Source organism: Trachemys scripta, chromosome 1 (assembly GCF_013100865.1).
Source record: "Trachemys scripta elegans isolate TJP31775 chromosome 1, CAS_Tse_1.0, whole genome shotgun sequence".
Classification (NCBI taxonomy): domain Eukaryota; kingdom Metazoa; phylum Chordata; order Testudines; family Emydidae; genus Trachemys; species Trachemys scripta.
The window spans coordinates 15705739-15725594 of record NC_048298.1 but is presented as its reverse complement, the minus strand read 5'-3'; the positions used below and the strand labels follow the sequence as shown (position 1 = coordinate 15725594).

Here is a 19856-nt window from a genome sequence, read left to right as displayed (position 1 = left end):
CAGTTGTCCTACACAAGCAATAAAATTTCTTGCATTTGAGACTTTTTGAAATAAAATCTTCACTGTTAATTTCATTGCCTACTGCTTTTGATCCCTTACCCGTTTTTATTTAATATTGTTACCTTAGTTCTGGAGGGATAGTTTCTGAGGAGGAAAAAACTTCTACTTAGCTAAACCATTTAAATTTTTCATAAAGGGAGACTTTATTTATAACTTAACTCATTTTACAATGAGTTAAATGTCCATTTCAGCTCAAGATTTAATGTGGAAGCATGGATCATTCCAAAAGCCAGCAAAGTTTTCTGGATGTAATAGAATATGGATGGGATAATATTTTACAGTGGGTGTGTAATAAAGGAACACATCAGACTGGTTATGGCAAAACTTGCATAATTTATCTAGGGGTGTATACACCTGATCTCATGACACAGAGTAAACTCCCACAACCACATATAACAATGAGTGGTGTGTGAGAACTTTGAGATAAAATGTCAACCAGTGCTCACAAAATTACATGACCAGTGTCACTTCACCACCATTTTTTCAAATGTGACTTTTTTTCCCCCTCAGGTTGAGATGTCAGGATCTACTGTAGACTTCGTTAACGTTAAATCGAACCTTTGTTTGGCTTTGCATGATATTGAAAGATCTATTAACTGTATTCTATTTATGGAGTGCCTTTGTTGCGTAAGTACTCATATGGACATTTTTCTGGGCCTTTATTCATATTGGTTGCCCATTTCTTGGTGACCTTATATTTCTGCTATCTTTTGCGTTGGGGTGGTATCATTCTAGGGCATTGCTGTCAAAATGAGATTTTTTTCCTTAGGGTGACCGCACCCAAAACCGTACATTTTGGTGTCATCTGATGTCTCTTCTCTTCAGAACTTCAGTGAAAATCCCAGTGTCATGATACTGTAATTTGAGAAGAAAACATTCTTTCTGGCTGTTTTGTTTGACTTTTCCAATAAGCAACCTTACTGCCTTAAAAAAAACAAAACAAAACAAAAAACTTACTGCCTTTATAATAATTTCAGTTCTAAAAAACTCCAGTACACTCTGTACTGCTTACACTTAACAAGCAGATATTTGATTTTTTTGTTGTTGTCTTGTTGCTTTTTCCACTCTCCGTTTTCAGGTGACTTTATATTCTTGCATTTCCTTGCATTCCTTAGGACAGGTCTGGGAGAAGTAACTATTTAATAGGGGACAGAGCCCAAAGAAACCAGTTCAATTTTCTCTTAATGTAGTAAAGCTGGCAGACTTGTCTAGGCTTTTGTTTGTTTTGCTTATGTAAACTGCTCACTTATGAATTTGTGCCTCAAGACACTGCCAGGCTTCTGTACCTGGCTTTTTTTGTTTGTTTTGTTATGTAAGTGCTCTTTTAGATTCTCTCTACCTTATTCTCTCTACATCATCTGTGTGTATGTGGAGAATTTTTATAGAGAGCTTACAAAATTGGAATCTTTGAAAAATCCATCCCATAGTTTTGACAACATTGCCGTAGTGACAGTTTTGGGGTGAATCTTCCTGGGAGGCAGCCACAAATGGGTGTACTTCATATCCCTGTGTCTGTGATAACTTTAAATTTGTCCCTGTAGGTGTGAAATACCCATCCTTAGGCTGGATTGCTCAGTAAGTCAGTCTCTTCACACTGCCCTACCTACTTCTAAAGCCCTTTGTAAGATATTTTAGTGCATGAACGCAATGGGTTCGTCTCTAGAATGTAAATTAATGCCAGCTACAACTCCAGTGATGTATCTACTTGCTTCCTTTTTAATTGAGATTGAATAATGAGGGTGGGAGGGAATTAAATACCGTCAAATCATTTGCTTGTGATGTAAAACATTGAAACTTTCAGAGCTTGGGGAACCTCGATATACAGAAGTTCCTTCTAGGCCTGTATCAAGATATTTGTACGTATAGTCGGTAAACTGCTTCGACTTTCTCCCAAGGAAGAGTCACACAGCCTAAAGTGCAATATGAAAGCTCATTGTGACTCCTTCAGATGAGCTGAGTGCTTTGGTCTAATAGATGCTTAGATAAAAGACATCAATGGTCATCACAAGTAAGGTTTAAAACTGTGGTCTGGGTCAAATTTCAGAGGTGACTAAAGAATATTTTAATGCTTTAAAATCTTAACTCTGCTGGTTGAGACAAATCCAATAAGTTATACTGTAATTTATGATTCTGATAGATTTCCTTTAATTCATGACTTGATTTACAAGTTACAGCATCTGTATTGTTGAAGCATTTTAGGTGCATATTTGGAAGCTTTTTAATAGGTGTACCAATGGCAGGTGAAGGAATAATAGAAGTCAAAGATAGAAATAACCTGACAGGTCATTTCTATCTAGTCTGTCCCTATTACTAATGCAGGATTGTTTTTGTACCATGCTATATCCTTCAGTTCCTTTTTAAGTGACTGGCCAAGGTCCATATGTGCAATGGTTCGAATGCCTCCTGATCTTGTCCTGTTAGCCTTCTTTCTCCAGTCCCTCTGCGACACAGCGTGGTTACTGTCAGATTGCCATTAACTGAACTCCAGGGCCTCTTGCCTACATCTTTAGTTTGAAAGAGTCCTCTGAGATCTTCTACCACTTTATAAGTCCGTCAGCCATGGATTCCCTGGCTGCTTCTGGGAGTTGCAGACCTTTAATCCTCTTTGTCATTTGTTAGCTCAAGGCAGCAGTGCAAAAATTATCATAAACTATGGCTGCCCTGAGAGGAGAGCATGCAGTGTAGAACAGTTGTTTCCTTGACTCTTCTCTCCACTGTAATCCTTGCCAGGTAAGGTCCTACGCTGCAGCCATGGATGGACTAGAGGTGGATAAAGCTCTTCTGCTCACATTAGCACAGTGGAGATGAATTTACGCCCTTTGGCATGTGTTTATTCTCCAGTATAGAACTGTTGGAAATATGTTTCTAGTAGATTTTTTTCCCCTTTGAAATAGTTGAAGGATTTTCCCCCCACTTTTTATGTATCTAAATATCAGATATGAAGTAAAAGTGTGTGTGTGGGGGGGATGTTTTACAGTGCTTGTATTTAGTGCATTGTACTATTCTTTGTAAGTTTGCTTCTCTCCACTGCCGGGCAGTGTTCTGAATCCAAGGCATTTCTACTTCAATAGAAAATCCAACCAGTGAGAGAGAGTGAATGTTAATGAGATAATGGAAAATATTAACAAATGGAAAGGTCTGGCATTGAACGGGGAGGAAAAGGGAGATACGCAAAGGCAACAAAAGCAAGGCCTTAGTTTGCATGTTAATTATGGATTAAAAATTTACAATTTAAATTATGAGATTTAATCTGGTAGCTAAATAACAGTTTTATAACCAAGTGTAGGAAATAAAAAACAGCGCCAAGACGATGCTAGAGGGCCTGATTCTGAAAGGCCTCAAGCCTCCGACTCCCATTGCAGAATTGGGCTTATGTTGTTGGATTTCTAAGATAATTCTCTCCCCTCCCCCAAATATGTAGTAGGAAAGATGATCTGAGAAGGCTGTAATGCAGGTATTGAAAAATGCTTGATTCAAAAACTGAGGCCTAGATTGCATTGAAATGCCAGTGGAGTTCAGGTAAACATGTAAAAAACAGAGGAGGTTGAGGAGAAATATCCTGTTTGTCCATAAGACCTGTTGAATCTATGTACAGGTAATGAATATGGATTATTGCTTAAAGTTATTAGTAAGAATGTACATTTACTGTCCATTCAAAAAAAATGTACAGCACCAGAAAGAAATACAGGGCCAGAACCTCAGCTGTTTAGAATTGACATAGACCTATGAAAATTAATGGGAATTAAACATGTACTTAAAGTAAAATTATATCTTTTGATTATCTTCCTGTTTTTCATGCCTTCTGTATACTGAACATTTTCATTACAAAGCTAAGGGAAATATGAATTAAAACAAGAGAGGGAGAGTTATGACACAAAGTACTATATATATTGAATGAATTGACCAGGACAAACCAAGAGGAAAACTATAAATACTGTATTATGAATCTGCATTTACATTTCAGAAGCACTCGGCTTGTGATAAATGCAGTGAAGACCTGGGGTCTTGTCTACATCTTATCTGATGAAATTAACCACACGTGTATGTACGATATTAAATCTACAAGCCAACATAAAAATTGCTGTTAGGAAGTCTAAAAGTAACATGCATGGAAATGTAATTTCTTTATTATTCAAATAATAATAATTACATATATTTTTGGATACAGAGATTAAAAAATGAATGTACAAAAGATAAACTTCACATTTGCAGATGCAAGTTCCAGAGATAGCAAGTCTCTGGAAATATGTAAGCAGATCAAATATGCTGGTGGTTCTTTTGTAACAAGAGGGGTAAAGTCAGAAAGAGAACCTTGGGTTCATATGATCATCTAAAACTAAAGACAAGCTTGAACCAAAGGCAGTAGTGGGAATGTATCAGCCATGGGCCTACGTTTAATGGAGCCCTCTCAGACCATGGCATTGAGCATGGTCTCTGGAAACACCACTTGCATGATTTGAGAATTGGTTAATCTAAAACGGGGATTTTCAACCTGTGGTCTGTGGACCCCGAGGGGTCCACAAACTGTCTAAGGGGTCTGCAAAAGATGGCTCTGAAAATAAAGTTTCAGATCCCAGCAAAGGCATTCCGGTTTTCTGATCAATCAAAAGTATGTGAATACCCCTACCTACATGTCAAAACCTGCAAGTGTAGTTATTACAACAAAAGCCCCATTTAGCACTCTTGCTCAGCACAGCATCTGATGTATCCTGAGAATGTGAGTTTTCAGTCTAAGTGGTAGGGGTCTGTGGACCACAAGTTCAATTTTCAAAGCGGTCTGCACCTCCTTTGAAATTTTTTTAAGGCTCCGCAGGCGAAAAAAGGTTGAAAACCACTGGCCTAAACGAAGCCACATACAATGCACTCTAATAGAATAGTGATGTGCTCTATATGGACACAATATGATAAATAAACAAACCTTGACGACCGCAGACATAACTCATAAGGGAACTGTGCAAACCTGTTATTACTGGTTTTTATTGGATAGACCGCCTAATGTGGTTCCTAAGCACCAGAAATGTGAGGAGGGGATCTGCCAATGCTGAATGTGAAATGGCTTAACCAGTAAGTCTTCTACATGGGTATTGAATCAACAGACATGCAAGATGCATGGCTTTCTAATCTCCATAGCCTAGAACCACCATCAGCATCAAGATTTGCACTAGCTTTTCTGCACCTAGTGTCCAGAGACCTTCCCTTCAGACTGGCTGTCTTCTCAAGGATCTATATGACAGCAGGGAAGGGTCATTAGAGCAGCCCTACAGAACAACTGTGCATGGTTATGCTGGATGTAGGAGTTCCTGTTAGTTTCTTCAATCAGTATAAAGGCTTAAATTTGGTTGCCAAGTCTGATTTTTTAGACCTGGAATCTTGCAAAAATACATGATCGATTTTAACTTTTTGAAATATGAATTTATTTCTAGCCTGGGATTGCTTCAATACAGCCAGCGTTTGGTGTTTGTCTTTACAGTGAGTTAATACAGAAGATAAAGGGTCTGATCCAAAGCCCAAAGAAGTCAGTGGAAAGATGCCTGTTGATTTGAGTGGACTGTAGATTGGGCCCATAGGTACGCTTGGTGAACAACTCATCCAGGAAACTCTTTTGTTGTCTTTGGAAGTCCCTGGAAGGATGATTAATAATGTGCATGCTTACTCCTTTGAATTTCAGGCTCATTGATGCAAAAATAACACTGCTTATCAACTGAGAAACTGCTCTAATTTTGTTTGCAATTAAATTGGCATACTACTCCAGCATCTGTAGTACCCAGCTCCCATTAATGGCTTTGAAAATAAAAGGACTTTCTGTGGATTGGCTCCTTTGTTACATATGATCATAGTTTTTCAGTAGTTTTCGATCTTGTGTTCTACGTTTAGCTGTAGCCTGTGATGACTCTCTATCACAAAGGACCTATGCATGCTTCTGTTGTTTCTTATCCATACATTTATAATCATGCTACTGTCTCTGTGACTCCAAGTGGTTTTAAGAATCTCTCTCCCTGCCAGGGTTCGGGTGTGAGAAGAGATGTTTTGGTTTTTTCCATCCTTAAGAGGCTCCTAAGCAGCCAATAGCCTTGGAAATGTTTTGCATTTATACACAATTCTCATATTTCTTCCATGTATTTCTGGCAACCAATCTTGAATAGATTCTTTTAGTCTTTTGGAACATTATATGGATGAGATATGCAGGTGCTCCTCCTGTCACATATGAAGAAGCTCATTCAGTGTAAAAAATACTTCTTCCATCTATAGGCAGGTAAAAATTTGAACAGTGAAATAAAATGCTATTATCGATAACAGCTTGACTGTCCACTTTCACCATAAGCACCTTATTGTTTTTTTCCCATCACCTCTTTTACGTGGGGTGGAGGGCAAAACTCCCAGTCAAAATCTGTAAAGTTGCTGTATTATAGTCCTTCCAAGTCCATCTATAAAACTCATCTCTGCTGTAATTACTATAGTAAATGTCATCCGATGAAGGCCACATGAGTAGTGAATTGTGGTTATAACTACTAATTTTGCAAGAACTGTGCACCCAGCTAGTCTGTGCTAAAACATTCAATTTTTTTTTTTTTTATTACCCTGTCCTCTCTTCCAATCTGCCCGCCCCACCTGCTTGTTTGTTTTATCCTCTTGCAGTCTTTGGGGCAGGGACTGTCATGTACTGTATGTTTGCATTGTGTAGCCCTGACTGGTTGAAGCCTTCAGCTACTTAGTGTAAACATTAAATAATTATTTAATAGATTAAGCTTTACATGCAATCTTTAAAGTACAGTTTTAATAATAAATTCCATCTTGCATGAACGAAGTAATTTGGAAACCTCCTGGAGACACATCTCTGTAATAGCATACCTAGTAACAGGACACATCTTGCTCGTGCAAGTAGCCTCATTAACTTTAAGGCAATGTCTACACTACAGACCTTACAATGGCACAGCTGTACCCATGCAGCTGTGCTGTTATAAGGTCTCCTGTATAGCGCTCTATGCCAATGGGATAGAGCTCTCCCGTCGGCATAACTAAACCACCTCCAACAAGCAGCGGTAGCTATGTCAGCGGGAGAGCATCTCCCGCCGACACAGTGCTGTCTACACCAGCGCTTCTGTTGGTGAAATTTATGTCGGTCAGGGGTGTGTTTTACCAACAAAAGTGCTAGTGTAGACATAACCTAAGGTTTACTAAGATGAACAAAATTTCGTCTGTCTACAATAATTCCTTGATATTTGCAATGGAATATATAAATCATATTCTTACACTGCTTTTAAACCTGTCCTGTGTGTACAGATATGGTTGTAGTTAGATTTCTGTTTTTTAAGCTGAAAAGAAACTCTTGCAAACTTAACGTACTCTATGTTCGTTCAAAAACAACTGCATCGTTCGCAAAAAGCTGTGGCTGGTGTTCATTAAATGCTGTGGGGCCCGCTTCGGAGCCCACTGAAGTCGAGGCAAAGCCTTTCTTTGACTGCAATCCCTAAATCTAGAACAGGATCCATAAATTGTCTGTAAAATGTTGCTATGACGCAGTCTAAACCAACAGAAACCTATGGTGCTCAGCAGCGTGCATGTTGAACCCTTAGTTTCCAGAATGTGATGGTCTTTCCACAACACGTGTAGCTAGAATTTTCAGGAAATGGCCATGAAGAAAGAATAACTGATAGCATGACAAAGACAAAAGGGGGTGGGGGATGAGAAAGCGCTAGTTGTCAGAGGAAGTGTAGGTTGCAAAAGTAAGCAATGGGTAATTGTGTGTGCAATAGACTGAGGCAAGAAACACTCAACTCTGTCTGAACTGGTAAGTAACATTAAAGAATGTTTCTATTGCTATAGATTCTGCTGACCTAATATGTTCAGTGGGGAAAATCAAGGCTAATTTAGAGCAGATTCTTTTATTTTCCCACCATGCCAGCTCACATCTCACTTCGTTATTATCTTGGTGACGGACACAGCTGCAGATGATAAAGGGACCACATACTGTACTGGTGTCTTTTGAAAAAAGACCAGGAGTATTTGTGGCACCTTAGAGACTAACAAATTTATTTCAGCATAAGCTTTCGTGGACTACAGCTCACTTCTTCAGATGCATAGAGTGAAACACACAGACAAAAGATATTTATACATACAGAGAACATGAAAAGGTGGAAGTACGCATACCAATTGTAAGAGGCCAATCAATTGAGATGAGCTATCAGTAGCAGCAGAAGAAAAAACTTTGCAGTGATAATTGAGATGACCCATAGAAGGTATGAGGAGAACTTAACATGGGGGGGAAAAAAATTCAATTAGTGTAATGACCCAACCATTCCCAGTCTCTGTTTAGACCTAAGTTAATTGTGTCTAATTTGCATATTAATTCGAGTTCAGCAGTCTCTCTTTGGAGTCTGTTTTTGAAGTTTTTTTGTTGCAAAACTGACACCTTCAAGTCTTTTGAGACACTAGTTCATTGACACCTTACAAAGTCCCACTTAAGGAAGATCTCCCGAAGAGTACATAGGTAATGCATGTTTTTATTATTATTATTTTGTACAGACTAATCAGTTTGAAACCCATTTTTCTTCCATTAGAATGACAGCAAAGTGTTTTCACCCAGCTGTATGCTGTAGTTAAGGTTACATCAACATTTCCTGTAACTCTGCTGTATAACGCTAAGACATTAGAGTTCTTAGTGTAAAATGGTTTTATTCAGACTAAAGATTGGTCTGCTTTTTTCTTTTTCTTTTTTCCAAACCACTCCCTGACCCTCTGCATCTGATTAACATGGGCTTAAATGTAGCTTAAGGCCCCTTTATGCTGCCAGAGCAGTGTAAAAGGGACATCATGTAAATGAGAAGCAGGTGCCTTGTGTTGTAGTTGGAATGTAGGGATGGCTGAATGTAAACAGAACAGTGTTTTCCAGGAATTGGGAGCTGTTGAAGGTTAAGAGTATTAACCTACAGTAGTAGATGTTAACATTCACAAGGTTTGCACACTAAAGAGGGAAGCTTCTGGGAGTGACTGCAGAAGAAACACAGGGCTGTCTTCCTGGCGGGTGTAAATTGGCACAGTGCCATGTCTTCACTGGCGCTGCACCAGTTTATGCTAGTGGAGAATTCTGACCCACATCATGGAAGAATCAATGGACAGGATTTGCATGACCAAAATAACAGAACCCAAGCGATATATGACTTGAAATAGACAAGCTATTCTGCTTTCCAAACCCACAGTGGTAGGTGGTGGTACATTTCGGGGAGCTGGGAGGATGGATGGAAAACCATTTACTTCCCTTAGGACAGAAGCAAATAGCTGCTGCTTATTATCCTTAAATTTGATGGTTTAAGGATACACGGTTTGTAGACCGTGAGGAAGCGTGCGAGCTGCCATTCTTAAAACTGGTGCTGACACAGATGCATGTTGTTTTGGGTTTTGTTTTATTAACTGCTCCATGGGTCAGTCATCTCTAGCAGCCACTTGTTCGGCAGTTGAACTCTGAGTTTCTACCGCCTACATGTGATCTGTGATAGATTTTCTGTGACCTTGGATCACATAATTCAGGGAGCATCAGAGGAAATTAACAGAATCGATGAACCTGCTCTTTAAAGGTCAAACTTATATTTTTAAACAAAGTTTTCAGGACCTCTGAGTATTAATCCCAGTGGCCGTGACTCTTGGATGAAAGTGAAACGTTAACTTTTTATTTTTTTCCAATTTTAAAATGTTTCCTTTCCATGACACACACGTAATTCATTGATGCTGTGTACTATAGTCTTTGGTTCCTCATTTACTCAGATTTGCATTTATAAAAGTTGTGAACGGCTTTCTATGTGGAGTTTATCGGTTGAGGAAGCCTCTAGGAATCAGCTATGTTATCTTTAGTGAACAGAAACTTAACAGTGTTACATAAAATCTTTTAGGGCTGGACATATGGACTATGTCATTGAGAACTGCTGAACCACTAAAAGACCATTCATAGATGAAGGTGTAGTTAAAAGGTAATTGCTGTCTTCACGTAAGTTCAGTTCTATGTGTTTTATTACTTTCCAGCTTATATTTTTTTTAACACGAGTGAAATTAAATGAATAATTGGGTGAGGATTTATAAAGGAAATGGAATATTAGACTTCACAGCACATGAGGGAGGAAAAGGTGATCTCATGATGTAAATGTTGAGTTAGGAGTCTCATGGTATTGTAGCAGGCCTACTAATTTTATTCTTAAATTCTGACCTGAAAAGAATAAATTCACATCTTATATTATTAGGAGGGGTATAATTTTTTTACAGTAGAGTAATTACTGAAAATCCTAATGGAAGGCAATCATCGCAAACTGAAGAGAAATGAACTCTTTCAGTTAATAGAGTCTTAAAAAATAGCCTTCAGTCCTTCAGGATTTAAGTGGATGCACAATTTACTCACACAGGTTGTCCCAATGACTAGTTGCCATGAGTACAACTGTACTGGATGTGGAAGGAGAGGAAAAATAGTGATCTAAAATAGTTTTATTGCACATGAAACTGAAATAACATAATTAGGGCCCTACCAAATTCATGGCCACGAAAAATGTGTCACGGACCATGAAATCTGGCTAGTGTAGGGGAGGGGCAGGGCTGGGGGCTCTTATTGTGCGCTGGTCTCCAGATGCTAGTCCCGGCTGGACTAGAGAGAGACGGGACTTCCTCTTCGCCTGCAGGGGCTGCTCCCAGGGCTAGGTCAGACCCATTTCTGGGAACCTCCCCCAGCTGCAGGTAGCTCCCCCTTCAATAGCCTTGCGGTCCCCCTACTGCTCCCTTTTGGGTTAGGATCCCCATGGTTACAACAACGTGAAATTTCAGATTTAAATACATGAAATCGTGAAATTTATGATTTAAAAAATCCTATGACGTGAAATTGACCAAAATGGTAGGGCCCTAAACGTAATTGCCCAAAATATCTAGGTGCTTCAGGACTACAAGCAAGTGTTGTACATAGACTGCAAAACTAGTAATTTCCTTTTTTCCCCAGTAGGCTAAAATACTTGGAAAAATTGTAAGATATTGGACTTTAAACCTGTGACAGGTCCAGGATTGGATATTGCCCATCCTGGGCCTTAGGTCAGTATAATTATTTTAGGCCAGTATAAATTCCTTGTTTGGTGGAAAAGAAGGAAATATTTCCCTGGCAGGTTGATTTAAAATTTAACAAAAAGATGGCGTGTGTAGCTTTCTTCAAGGCTTGGAATGTTATAAGTCAACTCTTATAGATGTGTTGGTGGGCAGGGTGTAGGTGATGTGGTTAAATGCAAGGACAATGACATTATGGTAGTGGACTGGGGCTTGGGAGATCCGGCTACAGTTCCTGGCTCCATCACAAATTCTTATGTACCTTTAGGCAAGTAGCTTAATTTCTCTGGCCCTCTCACTTCTCAACCTGTGAAATGGTGATCATACTTCTCAACTTTACAGGAGTGCTGTCAAGCTAAATTGAATGTTAATTAGGCACTCAGATACTATGGCAATGGGAGTCACACAAGTAACTAGACAGGCGCTGCGTTTATCCCGTGTGATGGTAATATCTATGTGATCTGCCTAATCTAAAATATTTCTACTAAAGTTTTCTGTATTGATAGCAGGTAACCTACTCATTTTTATTTGAGGAATTTTAGTTTCTAATGTCTTGGCATTTAGATACTGTACTTTAACATTTAAAACGAAATTTATCAGTGTTTCAGTACTTTGGAAGTGACACGTGTTTAAAAAGTCTAGGCAGAACTTTGTAAAGAAGTAAGGGCAATCAAGTTTTATCTGTACTCCAACCTTCAGATAGGATGTTGTGGGACTAGTATTATCCTGTAATATGCAGAAGAATGTTGGGCAGCAACTTGGTATTATCAGGAACAGGTCAAATGCTGACTGGTTGGACAAGTTTTTTCCCCCTCTCTTTATGGCTACGTGATGGAGTGTGTGTACCATACACGTGCCCTGAATGGATTAATGTGAGCCTGAGAGGCCAGTTATGTTATCTGGCGGCATCTGGAGGGAGTGCCAGGCTTAACTGATCTTGTAGGCCAGTGGGGCGGGAGCAGCTGGCTAGCATAAAGAGAGGAAGCTTGTCACAGAAGGGGGTTGCAGACTGCCGTCATTCTCTGGGAATAGAGGTGGTGTGGAAGAAGCCCTGGGATCTTAGCTTGGCTAGAGAAGGCTGGCAAGCAGCTGGGAAGGCATAAAGTAGCTACTGGAGTGGAACAGGCCCTGGTTGTCACCCTGAGAGAAGGGCAGGATTTGGACTGCCAGGGAGAGAGATCCTTGTGAGGTGTTCTGCGGAGGAACAGAGTAAGGGGAACTTAAGAGGCGTAAAAGGGCAAGCCTGAGAGAGGCTGGGTAGGAAGGAGCCCAGGGAAACAGAGGCAAGAAGCTGGAGTGCCAAGACCTTGGCTGCTGGTTATAGGGTCCCTGGGCTGGAACCTGGTGAAGTGGGGATGGCCTTGGTTCCCTAATCAGCCACTGGCAAGGTGGCATGAGCCTGGAGAAGAGGACAGGAACATTAGAAAGCCCTGAGGCAGTGCTGCAAGGACCAGGGGCCAGGAGTTGGGACCAAAGACCCTCTTGTGAGGACACTGGACTGTTTTTTATATTAGGCTTTCTGTTACCCTAGAAGAGGTGGGCTAAATCACGACCAGGCCAGAGGGCTGAGTTACTGGAAGAGAGACACTGCAGTGACAGAGCGACTGTCGGCAGCGGGCGCCAGAACAAAAAACAGCTGCTTTGCTGCACCTGTCCAGAAGGGGTACCCTACTGGTGAGTAAACACCCTTCTCAGGCCAAAGTTCTCACAGTTAGGCCCCTGAGTCTGTATTTAGCCACTTTTGAAAATCTGACCCTTAGGCTCTTAAACATAAGCTCCTATTTCTGAAAATTTTCCCTGCATCTCTACTGTATGCAGCATATCTACTTAAAATTGATTTATATTGAATAGGTATTATGAGCGGTACCTCTGCTCTAACTTGTTAAATTTATTTTAACTTAAGGCTTTTCTACAAAATATTCAACAGACAAGTCTTTGGGGACCAGAGTGACAAGGCTGTAGTCCAGGGCGCACTTACTTCAATTCTGTCAACAACTTTTATACCTCACCTAGTTCGTACCTTAAAAATCACAACTAGAACTTGGTTTCATACTGCATTTTTAATATTTTATGCAGCAGATCTCAAACTGTGGGTTGCAACCTCAAGTGGGATCGTACCATCAGCAGAGGAGGTTGTGGCACTCGATAATGTGAGGAGGACGCCATTTTGCTTTGCACAGCGTGACCTTGCATGCATGGTGTGAGCAAGGTCACAATGCATGGAAGTTGCCATTTGAGCAAAATGGTGCCCCCTCACTCCCACCATGTGGTGTGACCTCACTCTCATGGTACGTGCAAGGTCACATTGTACAGAGGATGCCATTTTGTTCTCCAAAATGGCATCCTCCATGCTGCATGAGGTCCCAGGAGGAAATAATTTATTAAAATTGGGTTGTGTTAGGAAAAAAATTGTGAAGTGCTGATTTAATTCTTAATCCCACATTGCTTGATCCACCTCCACAGGAATCAATGGGTTTATTTTTAGTAATGCCAGTGGTAGTTAGATCAGGCCCACGGTTCTTTCTAAATGAACCACAGGATCTTTAACTTCTTTCTTCTCTTGGTCCCTGGTGGCCATTCAGATACCTTGGTTATCATTTCATCTTCAGGGCAACAGGCTTTGTTATTAATGTCTCTTTATTTTTGCCATTCCCATCCTGAAAAAAATTGATTAAAAGACTGATATGATCATGTCAGAATATCCAATAGTAAGGTATTCTGCTTTCATAGAGTGTATGTGCTTGATGTTTATATATGTTACTGTACCTGCATTGGGCATTCCTACTTAATGAAAATAGTATTATAAATTCCTTTCCAAATTCATATTTTTTTGCAGTTTCTTTTAAAAGATGGGGATTTGTGAGAAGAGAGGGGAAAAAAAACAAGATCCTTGTATTTGCCAAAAGTAACCATTTTAGAAGATGAACACCTCAGCGTAAATATACATTTATGAGTAAAAATAATGAAGCAGTAGAATAATTCAGCCATCTGAACAAAAGCTGTTTGTGATCAGAGATTGCTCTCTGAGTTAAAAGTTTGATGTTAAAAGTTTATTAAAAAAAATAAGCATAAGATAAATGAACTACACATGCCTCTTCCCATAAGACTTAATTGCTTTCAAGTCTTAAAAAAAACATATCCTGTGTGTGCACATCTAAAATCTAAAATCCTAAACATTTTTCAGACGAATACAGAAATGATGGTATGTCTGGTGAAAGCTTGCCTGTACATGTACTTAACCTACATGTTTGATAAATCAAAACATATGAATGCTTGATTATGGTGAGGCAAAGGCATGTCAAAAATTTTTAATGCAAGTGAAGAAAGCCAGGACTGGATTTTATAAGTTTGCGAATCGTAGCTTCTCCATCTCTCCCTGCCAGGGTTCTGTGATAGTGTACAGCATTTGTTTTCAAATTTCTAAAACTTATTTATCTGGGACTTTCTGGTGCCCAGCTGATTTTCCCCCTCCCACCCCCAGGCTATCAAAAAGGGGAGTAAATAATGTACTTCTCAGACCTCAAGCACTCCCTACTTCCCTTCCTCTCTGTGCAAATGCCTACCTGCTCTGTCTTCAGTTTCAGCATTGCTGCTGGTAAACAGCCAGAATGTGCACATGAAAAGTAGTGTGCAGAATAACTCCTGCCAGGGCAGTGCATAAGAGAGATGTCATCCGTCTAGTGCATAAGACAGGAAGTGTAACCGAGCTTCAGCAAAACAGTGAAATTGACTATATTCTGAGTTATCAGTGCACAAAGTAAACAGAAACAATCTAAATATAAATATATACTCTCTCTAATCTTTCAAAAACAATGAGGAGTACTTGTGGCACCTTAGAGATTAACAAATTTATTTGGGCATAAGCTTGCGTGGGCTAAAACCCACTTCATCAGATGCATGGAGTGGAAAATACAGTAGGCGGATATATATATACACAGTACATGAAAAGATGGGAGTTGCCTTACCAAGTGGGGGGGGTCAACACTCTAAACTATAGAATTTCTTGCACCTTCCTCTTAAGCACCTGGTGCCGGCCACTGTTTGAGATAGGATACTGAACAAGATAGAACTCTGTTCTTATATAGTATGGTCATTTCTATCTGTCTTCCTGCTTTCCTATTGGACGTTTTGTTCCTATGATGGATTCTGCGGAGAAAGGTTGAGCTTGTCTTTTGTTCTACATAGCATTTGTTTCACACGTGCATTACGTGTAAAAGCACAGATCTGACAAATCATTGTTTTTGAAATAATTTGTAGTCCGTATGTGTAGTTTTTTTCTTCTTCTTCAAATAAATTGAATTTATCAATTTTTTTTGCTTAACTATTTCAGTTGAAATGGGGTATTGTATTGGGAATTTTTCTTTTACATTTCATGGACCAAATAAAATGGTTTAACATAATGTTGAAACATGAGGGGAAATGTCACTATTTGGGAATTAGAGATCTGCTGTTCAGTGCTATCCAGCAAGACAACTGGCAGATGAGTGTCCAGCAAACCTGGTATCAGTATAATGCAGGTCATTTGAATTATCTGTAGATATTGTAGTCTGATAGCTGGGCAAACTTTGCAGTGCGTATCTCCACTATAACATTCACTTGCTGCTATTCTGAAGACATAGTCTTCTTCGTTTTATTGACAGCTCTATTTTGTGCTTCTTTCTAACAAAAATGAAACGTTAGTGGTTAGTCATAAAACATCCTTAAAGTAATATTGCTTTGCCAAATGTAACTTGCATTGTCTTGTGCCATTTTGTGCACTCATTTTACATTCCTACAAAGCAATAGCTTAAAGATGCGCCTTTCAGTGAAAATTAGAACAGTAGCTCTTCTGAGTTATATATCAACGCTGTGGTGCTATTAATAATACCAAGCAATTACTTTAGAGCCAGCTTTCCAGCTAATTCCCAGTATATTGTGTATGGTAGCTGTAATTGCATTAGAATTTCCTCCTACCTTGCTTTGGCTAGCATAATGGTTTTAAATAGTGTAGGTCACTAGTAGACTCTGATGCCTTACCGCTTTATTTTTAAGCCAATGGCACACTATGACCATGTGTTTTTAAGTGTATTCTATCATTTTCATTATGCACCTTAATGTAAGTTCTTCTCCAGAAATGAGGCTGTCAAACAGATATTTCACTTATTCATAAACACATGCCAACTTTTTCCTGATTGTTTACATCAGATATTTGGCAACATAACTGCATAGCACCAGTCAAAGCAGCTACACTGACTTATGCCATCTGAAGATCTGGCCCACAATTTTCATCTTTCTATGGATTTTGATTTACTCAGAACATGGACAATAAGCGTCTAAACCAATATGGAAAATGATTGTCACCATGTTAAAAATTTGTACTCGCTTCCCTTCATTTTTTTAACCTAAATGCATATAGCTAGCAAAATTATTTTTTAACTTTTTCTTTGGGGGGAGGCAATCTGGGCATGATCATGCATTTATTGGTTGGCGGAATTAGAGAAATGTGGGAAAATAATCACACCTGAGGTGAAGCGGGGAATTTTAGCTTTACACTAGCTTTATTTGGATGAGAAAAGTAACTTTTTTGTGGTTGAATACTTTGCTTTCTGGCCTGGAATACCTTGAGGGACTCAGTCCTGAAGCAAATAACCCGGAGAAGGGCAAGCCCTTTCTTGTTATTTTGCTCACTAGGAAGTCTGGGCACAAATAAGATATCCACAGGCACTTTTTTCCAGCGTGTGGTTCCAACACCAATGGCTGACGAGACTTGGATTTTACAACTCTGCCTGGAAAAGCTTCTGACTAGAAGGATATGATGTCCAGCTCAGTGATGCAGAGCAATGTGAGTAAAGGATGCATACAATAATTGTACCTGGGTGTACACAATACAATGTCCCAAATCCCTAGATTTTTTTCCCCCTCAATTAGCATTAGATGTTTTTGTAAATGGGCAGAGTTGTGACTCTGTAGTTAACTGGCAAAGAAATATAGTTAAAAATAGAAAGTTGTATACATGGAACATACTTATATAGTCTCTGTTCAGTAATGTACATCCATGGTTGTCCAGGCTTCTCACACTTGCAGAACTTGGCCATATCCATCAGGAATGTTTGTCTGTGAAAATCCATTCTGAAGTAGACACTAACATATGATCTGCTGTCTGAGAGGTGAACTCAAACAACTGAACTTTCCTACAACTCTGATCCTATTAGCTTGAATATATGCAACCCATCTTCTTTTGTGATTGTAACACTGAACCTCTGCGTGGGCGGTTGACACCAGAGATTGAATCTGGGATCTCCTGTCTCTAAAAGTGCAGTCTGCTGCCTAAGGGCTGGTCCCCACTTAGTCCGGACTTCGGACTAAGGTACGCAAATTCAGCTACGTTAATAACGTAGCTGAATTCGAAGTACCTTAGTCCGGACTTACCGTGGTCCAGACGCGGCCGGAAGTCTCCCCCCGTCGACGCCGCGTACTCCTCTCGGCGAGCTGGAGTACCGGCGCCGACTGTGAGCACTTCCGGGATCGATTTATCGCGTCTTAACCAGACGCGATAAATCGATCCCAGAACATCGATGGCGTGCCGCCGGACCAGCCGGTAAGTGAAGACTAGGCCTTTGCTAAAGGACCCACCTCTCTGAGCTAGGGCTGTAGCAGGCTTATCCTCTGCCCAGCCACCACTTGAGGGGGATGTGTATCACACTGAGTGTGAGTTACATGCAAGGGCGCCACAACAGGTGGGGTGGAGAGGGTCAAAGTCCCCCTACCCCCACCTCCACTGCATTTGGTAAAATTTTGACCCCTGGCTGGTAGTTCTGCTGCTGTGGCCTCAGAAGCAACGTGGTACTGAGCTGGCGGGTCTCCTTCCCCTGCCCATAGGGAACGGCAGTGACGGAGGAACTCAGGCTGCTGCTGGCTGGCAAGGTCAGCACTGCCTCTGCAGGGCTCCCCACACACTACCCATGGGAAGGGAGGATGCTGAGGAGCTGGAGGTGCTGATTCTGGGGAGGGGACGCTGGTTGCCTGGTGACTGGTGGTGCTGCTGTGAGGCCTCTTTTACTGCGCAGCCTGTGGAGGCCCCACCCAACAGCTTGAACTCCCCTGCTGTCTCCTAGTCATGCCTGAGTCTGGTCTGGGCTGGACTGGCTCAGTCCCAGGCATCGGCCGGAGCAAAGGGTCCAGCTTCTGGGGGGATGCTAGCGCGGAAAAGCACCGACCCCACTCAGCAATTCAACTCCGTGGCTCAGATCACATCTGCTAAGGTCCATCCTCCCTCACCCACCCAGTTCCAGCATTCCCCATCCAGGGCGGTCTACCCCAATCTCCTCCCTCCACTGCTGTTAGTATGGGGTAAATTTTTGGGAAGTGTTCGGTAAATTATTTTTTTTAGGCTTCACTCTTCTCCTGCTTGAGGCCTCAACAAACTAGTAGTTACTCCAGCTCTAAGTCTCAGCTTTCCTATCAGGCTGTACGGAAACAGAGGAACATGGCGGACACATCTACTTAGCTAACCAGTCACCCAGGAAAGAGCTCACCAGTGAAATGACAGCAATGGCCCCTTTTTAAGACTTCTCTAACTAACATAAGGACATGCCACCATCACTCTCTTTCATCAGTTGGGGAAGAACTAGTTGTCATAGCAAAATGAAGAACAGGAGTACTTGTGGCACCTTAGAGACTAACAAATTTATTAGAGCATAAGCTTTCGTGGACTACAGCCCACTTCTTGTTATGCATCCGAAGAAGTGGGCTGTAGTCCACGAAAGCTTATGCTCTAATAAATTTGTTAGTCTCTAAGGTGCCACAAGTACTCCTGTTCTTCTTTTTGCGGATACAGACTAACACGGCTGATAGTTGTCATAGCAGCACTCTTGGGCACTCTCATTCTGCAAGTGGAAAACTCCCAATTCACCTCGATTTCATGATCTCTGCTGCCCTGTTAGGCTGGTTGGAGTCAGTGATTCTTTTCTAAAGAGGAGAGGTGATAAGTGGCAGTGCTACTGTCTTGCAAAGAATGCCAATGGAGACCAGGAAGCTCATTGACTCATGGGCTAGCAGCTGTGGGAACAAATTCTCAGTGAACTTTAACCCTAAACTATCTGGAAACTAACTGGAAAACTGCCAGCCTATAAACTCTCTCACCATAATCACTTCAGCATCTCTAATATGGTTCACGGAAAGAAACCCCTGTTTATCATGGGAAATATTTTACATGTCAGTGGTTCATAAAGGAATAAAATAATTAGGCTACACCAACCAGTACGGAGTATTTTTCTCGTACTGAGGGACATGGTTACTGAGGAGTTTTAGTACAGAGAACAAAGAGGTTCCCAGAAGACTTGACTTTTATTTTTCAAAACAACTATTTTGCATCTCAGAGCTAAACCATTTTAATTTCCTTAATTAAAAGCAATGATTGGCGCATACAGACTAATAATAGAATTTAATTCTACTACACTTAATGTGAGAGTTACAATAATGGATTTATACCTTATTAAAATGGTTATTTCTTAGTGTGTCATTTGCTGTAGCTCGAAATTTTCTTAACAAATTACATTAATTTTCATACAGTGTTGGAAAAAGGGAGAGAAACCAGATATGTATTTATAATTGCTACCAGTCAGGAATAAGGCATCTCTTTAATCCAGGATAGACTGAGAGATTTATTATGAGATTAAATGAAAATGTCATAGCACAACAATAAGCAATAAAGTAGTTGGGGGGAAGAGAAGTTTTTCCATAATTGAAAA

The 19856-nt window shown here is 40.4% G+C and overlaps 1 protein-coding gene across 4 annotated transcripts in view; it reads left to right on the top strand.

The window, feature by feature from the left end:
- Positions 1-19856, top strand: part of FAM107B (family with sequence similarity 107 member B) — an 82993-nt gene that overhangs the window by 21848 nt on the left and 41289 nt on the right. For 2 of the 4 annotated variants that reach the window (XM_034765243.1, XM_034765226.1), the window contains one exon: positions 12659-12801. The exons of the other annotated variants lie outside the window; for them this stretch is intronic. The gene's annotated coding sequence lies outside the window, so the exon portion shown is untranslated. The remainder of the gene's footprint in view (positions 1-12658; positions 12802-19856) is intronic. 4 annotated transcript variants of the gene reach the window in all.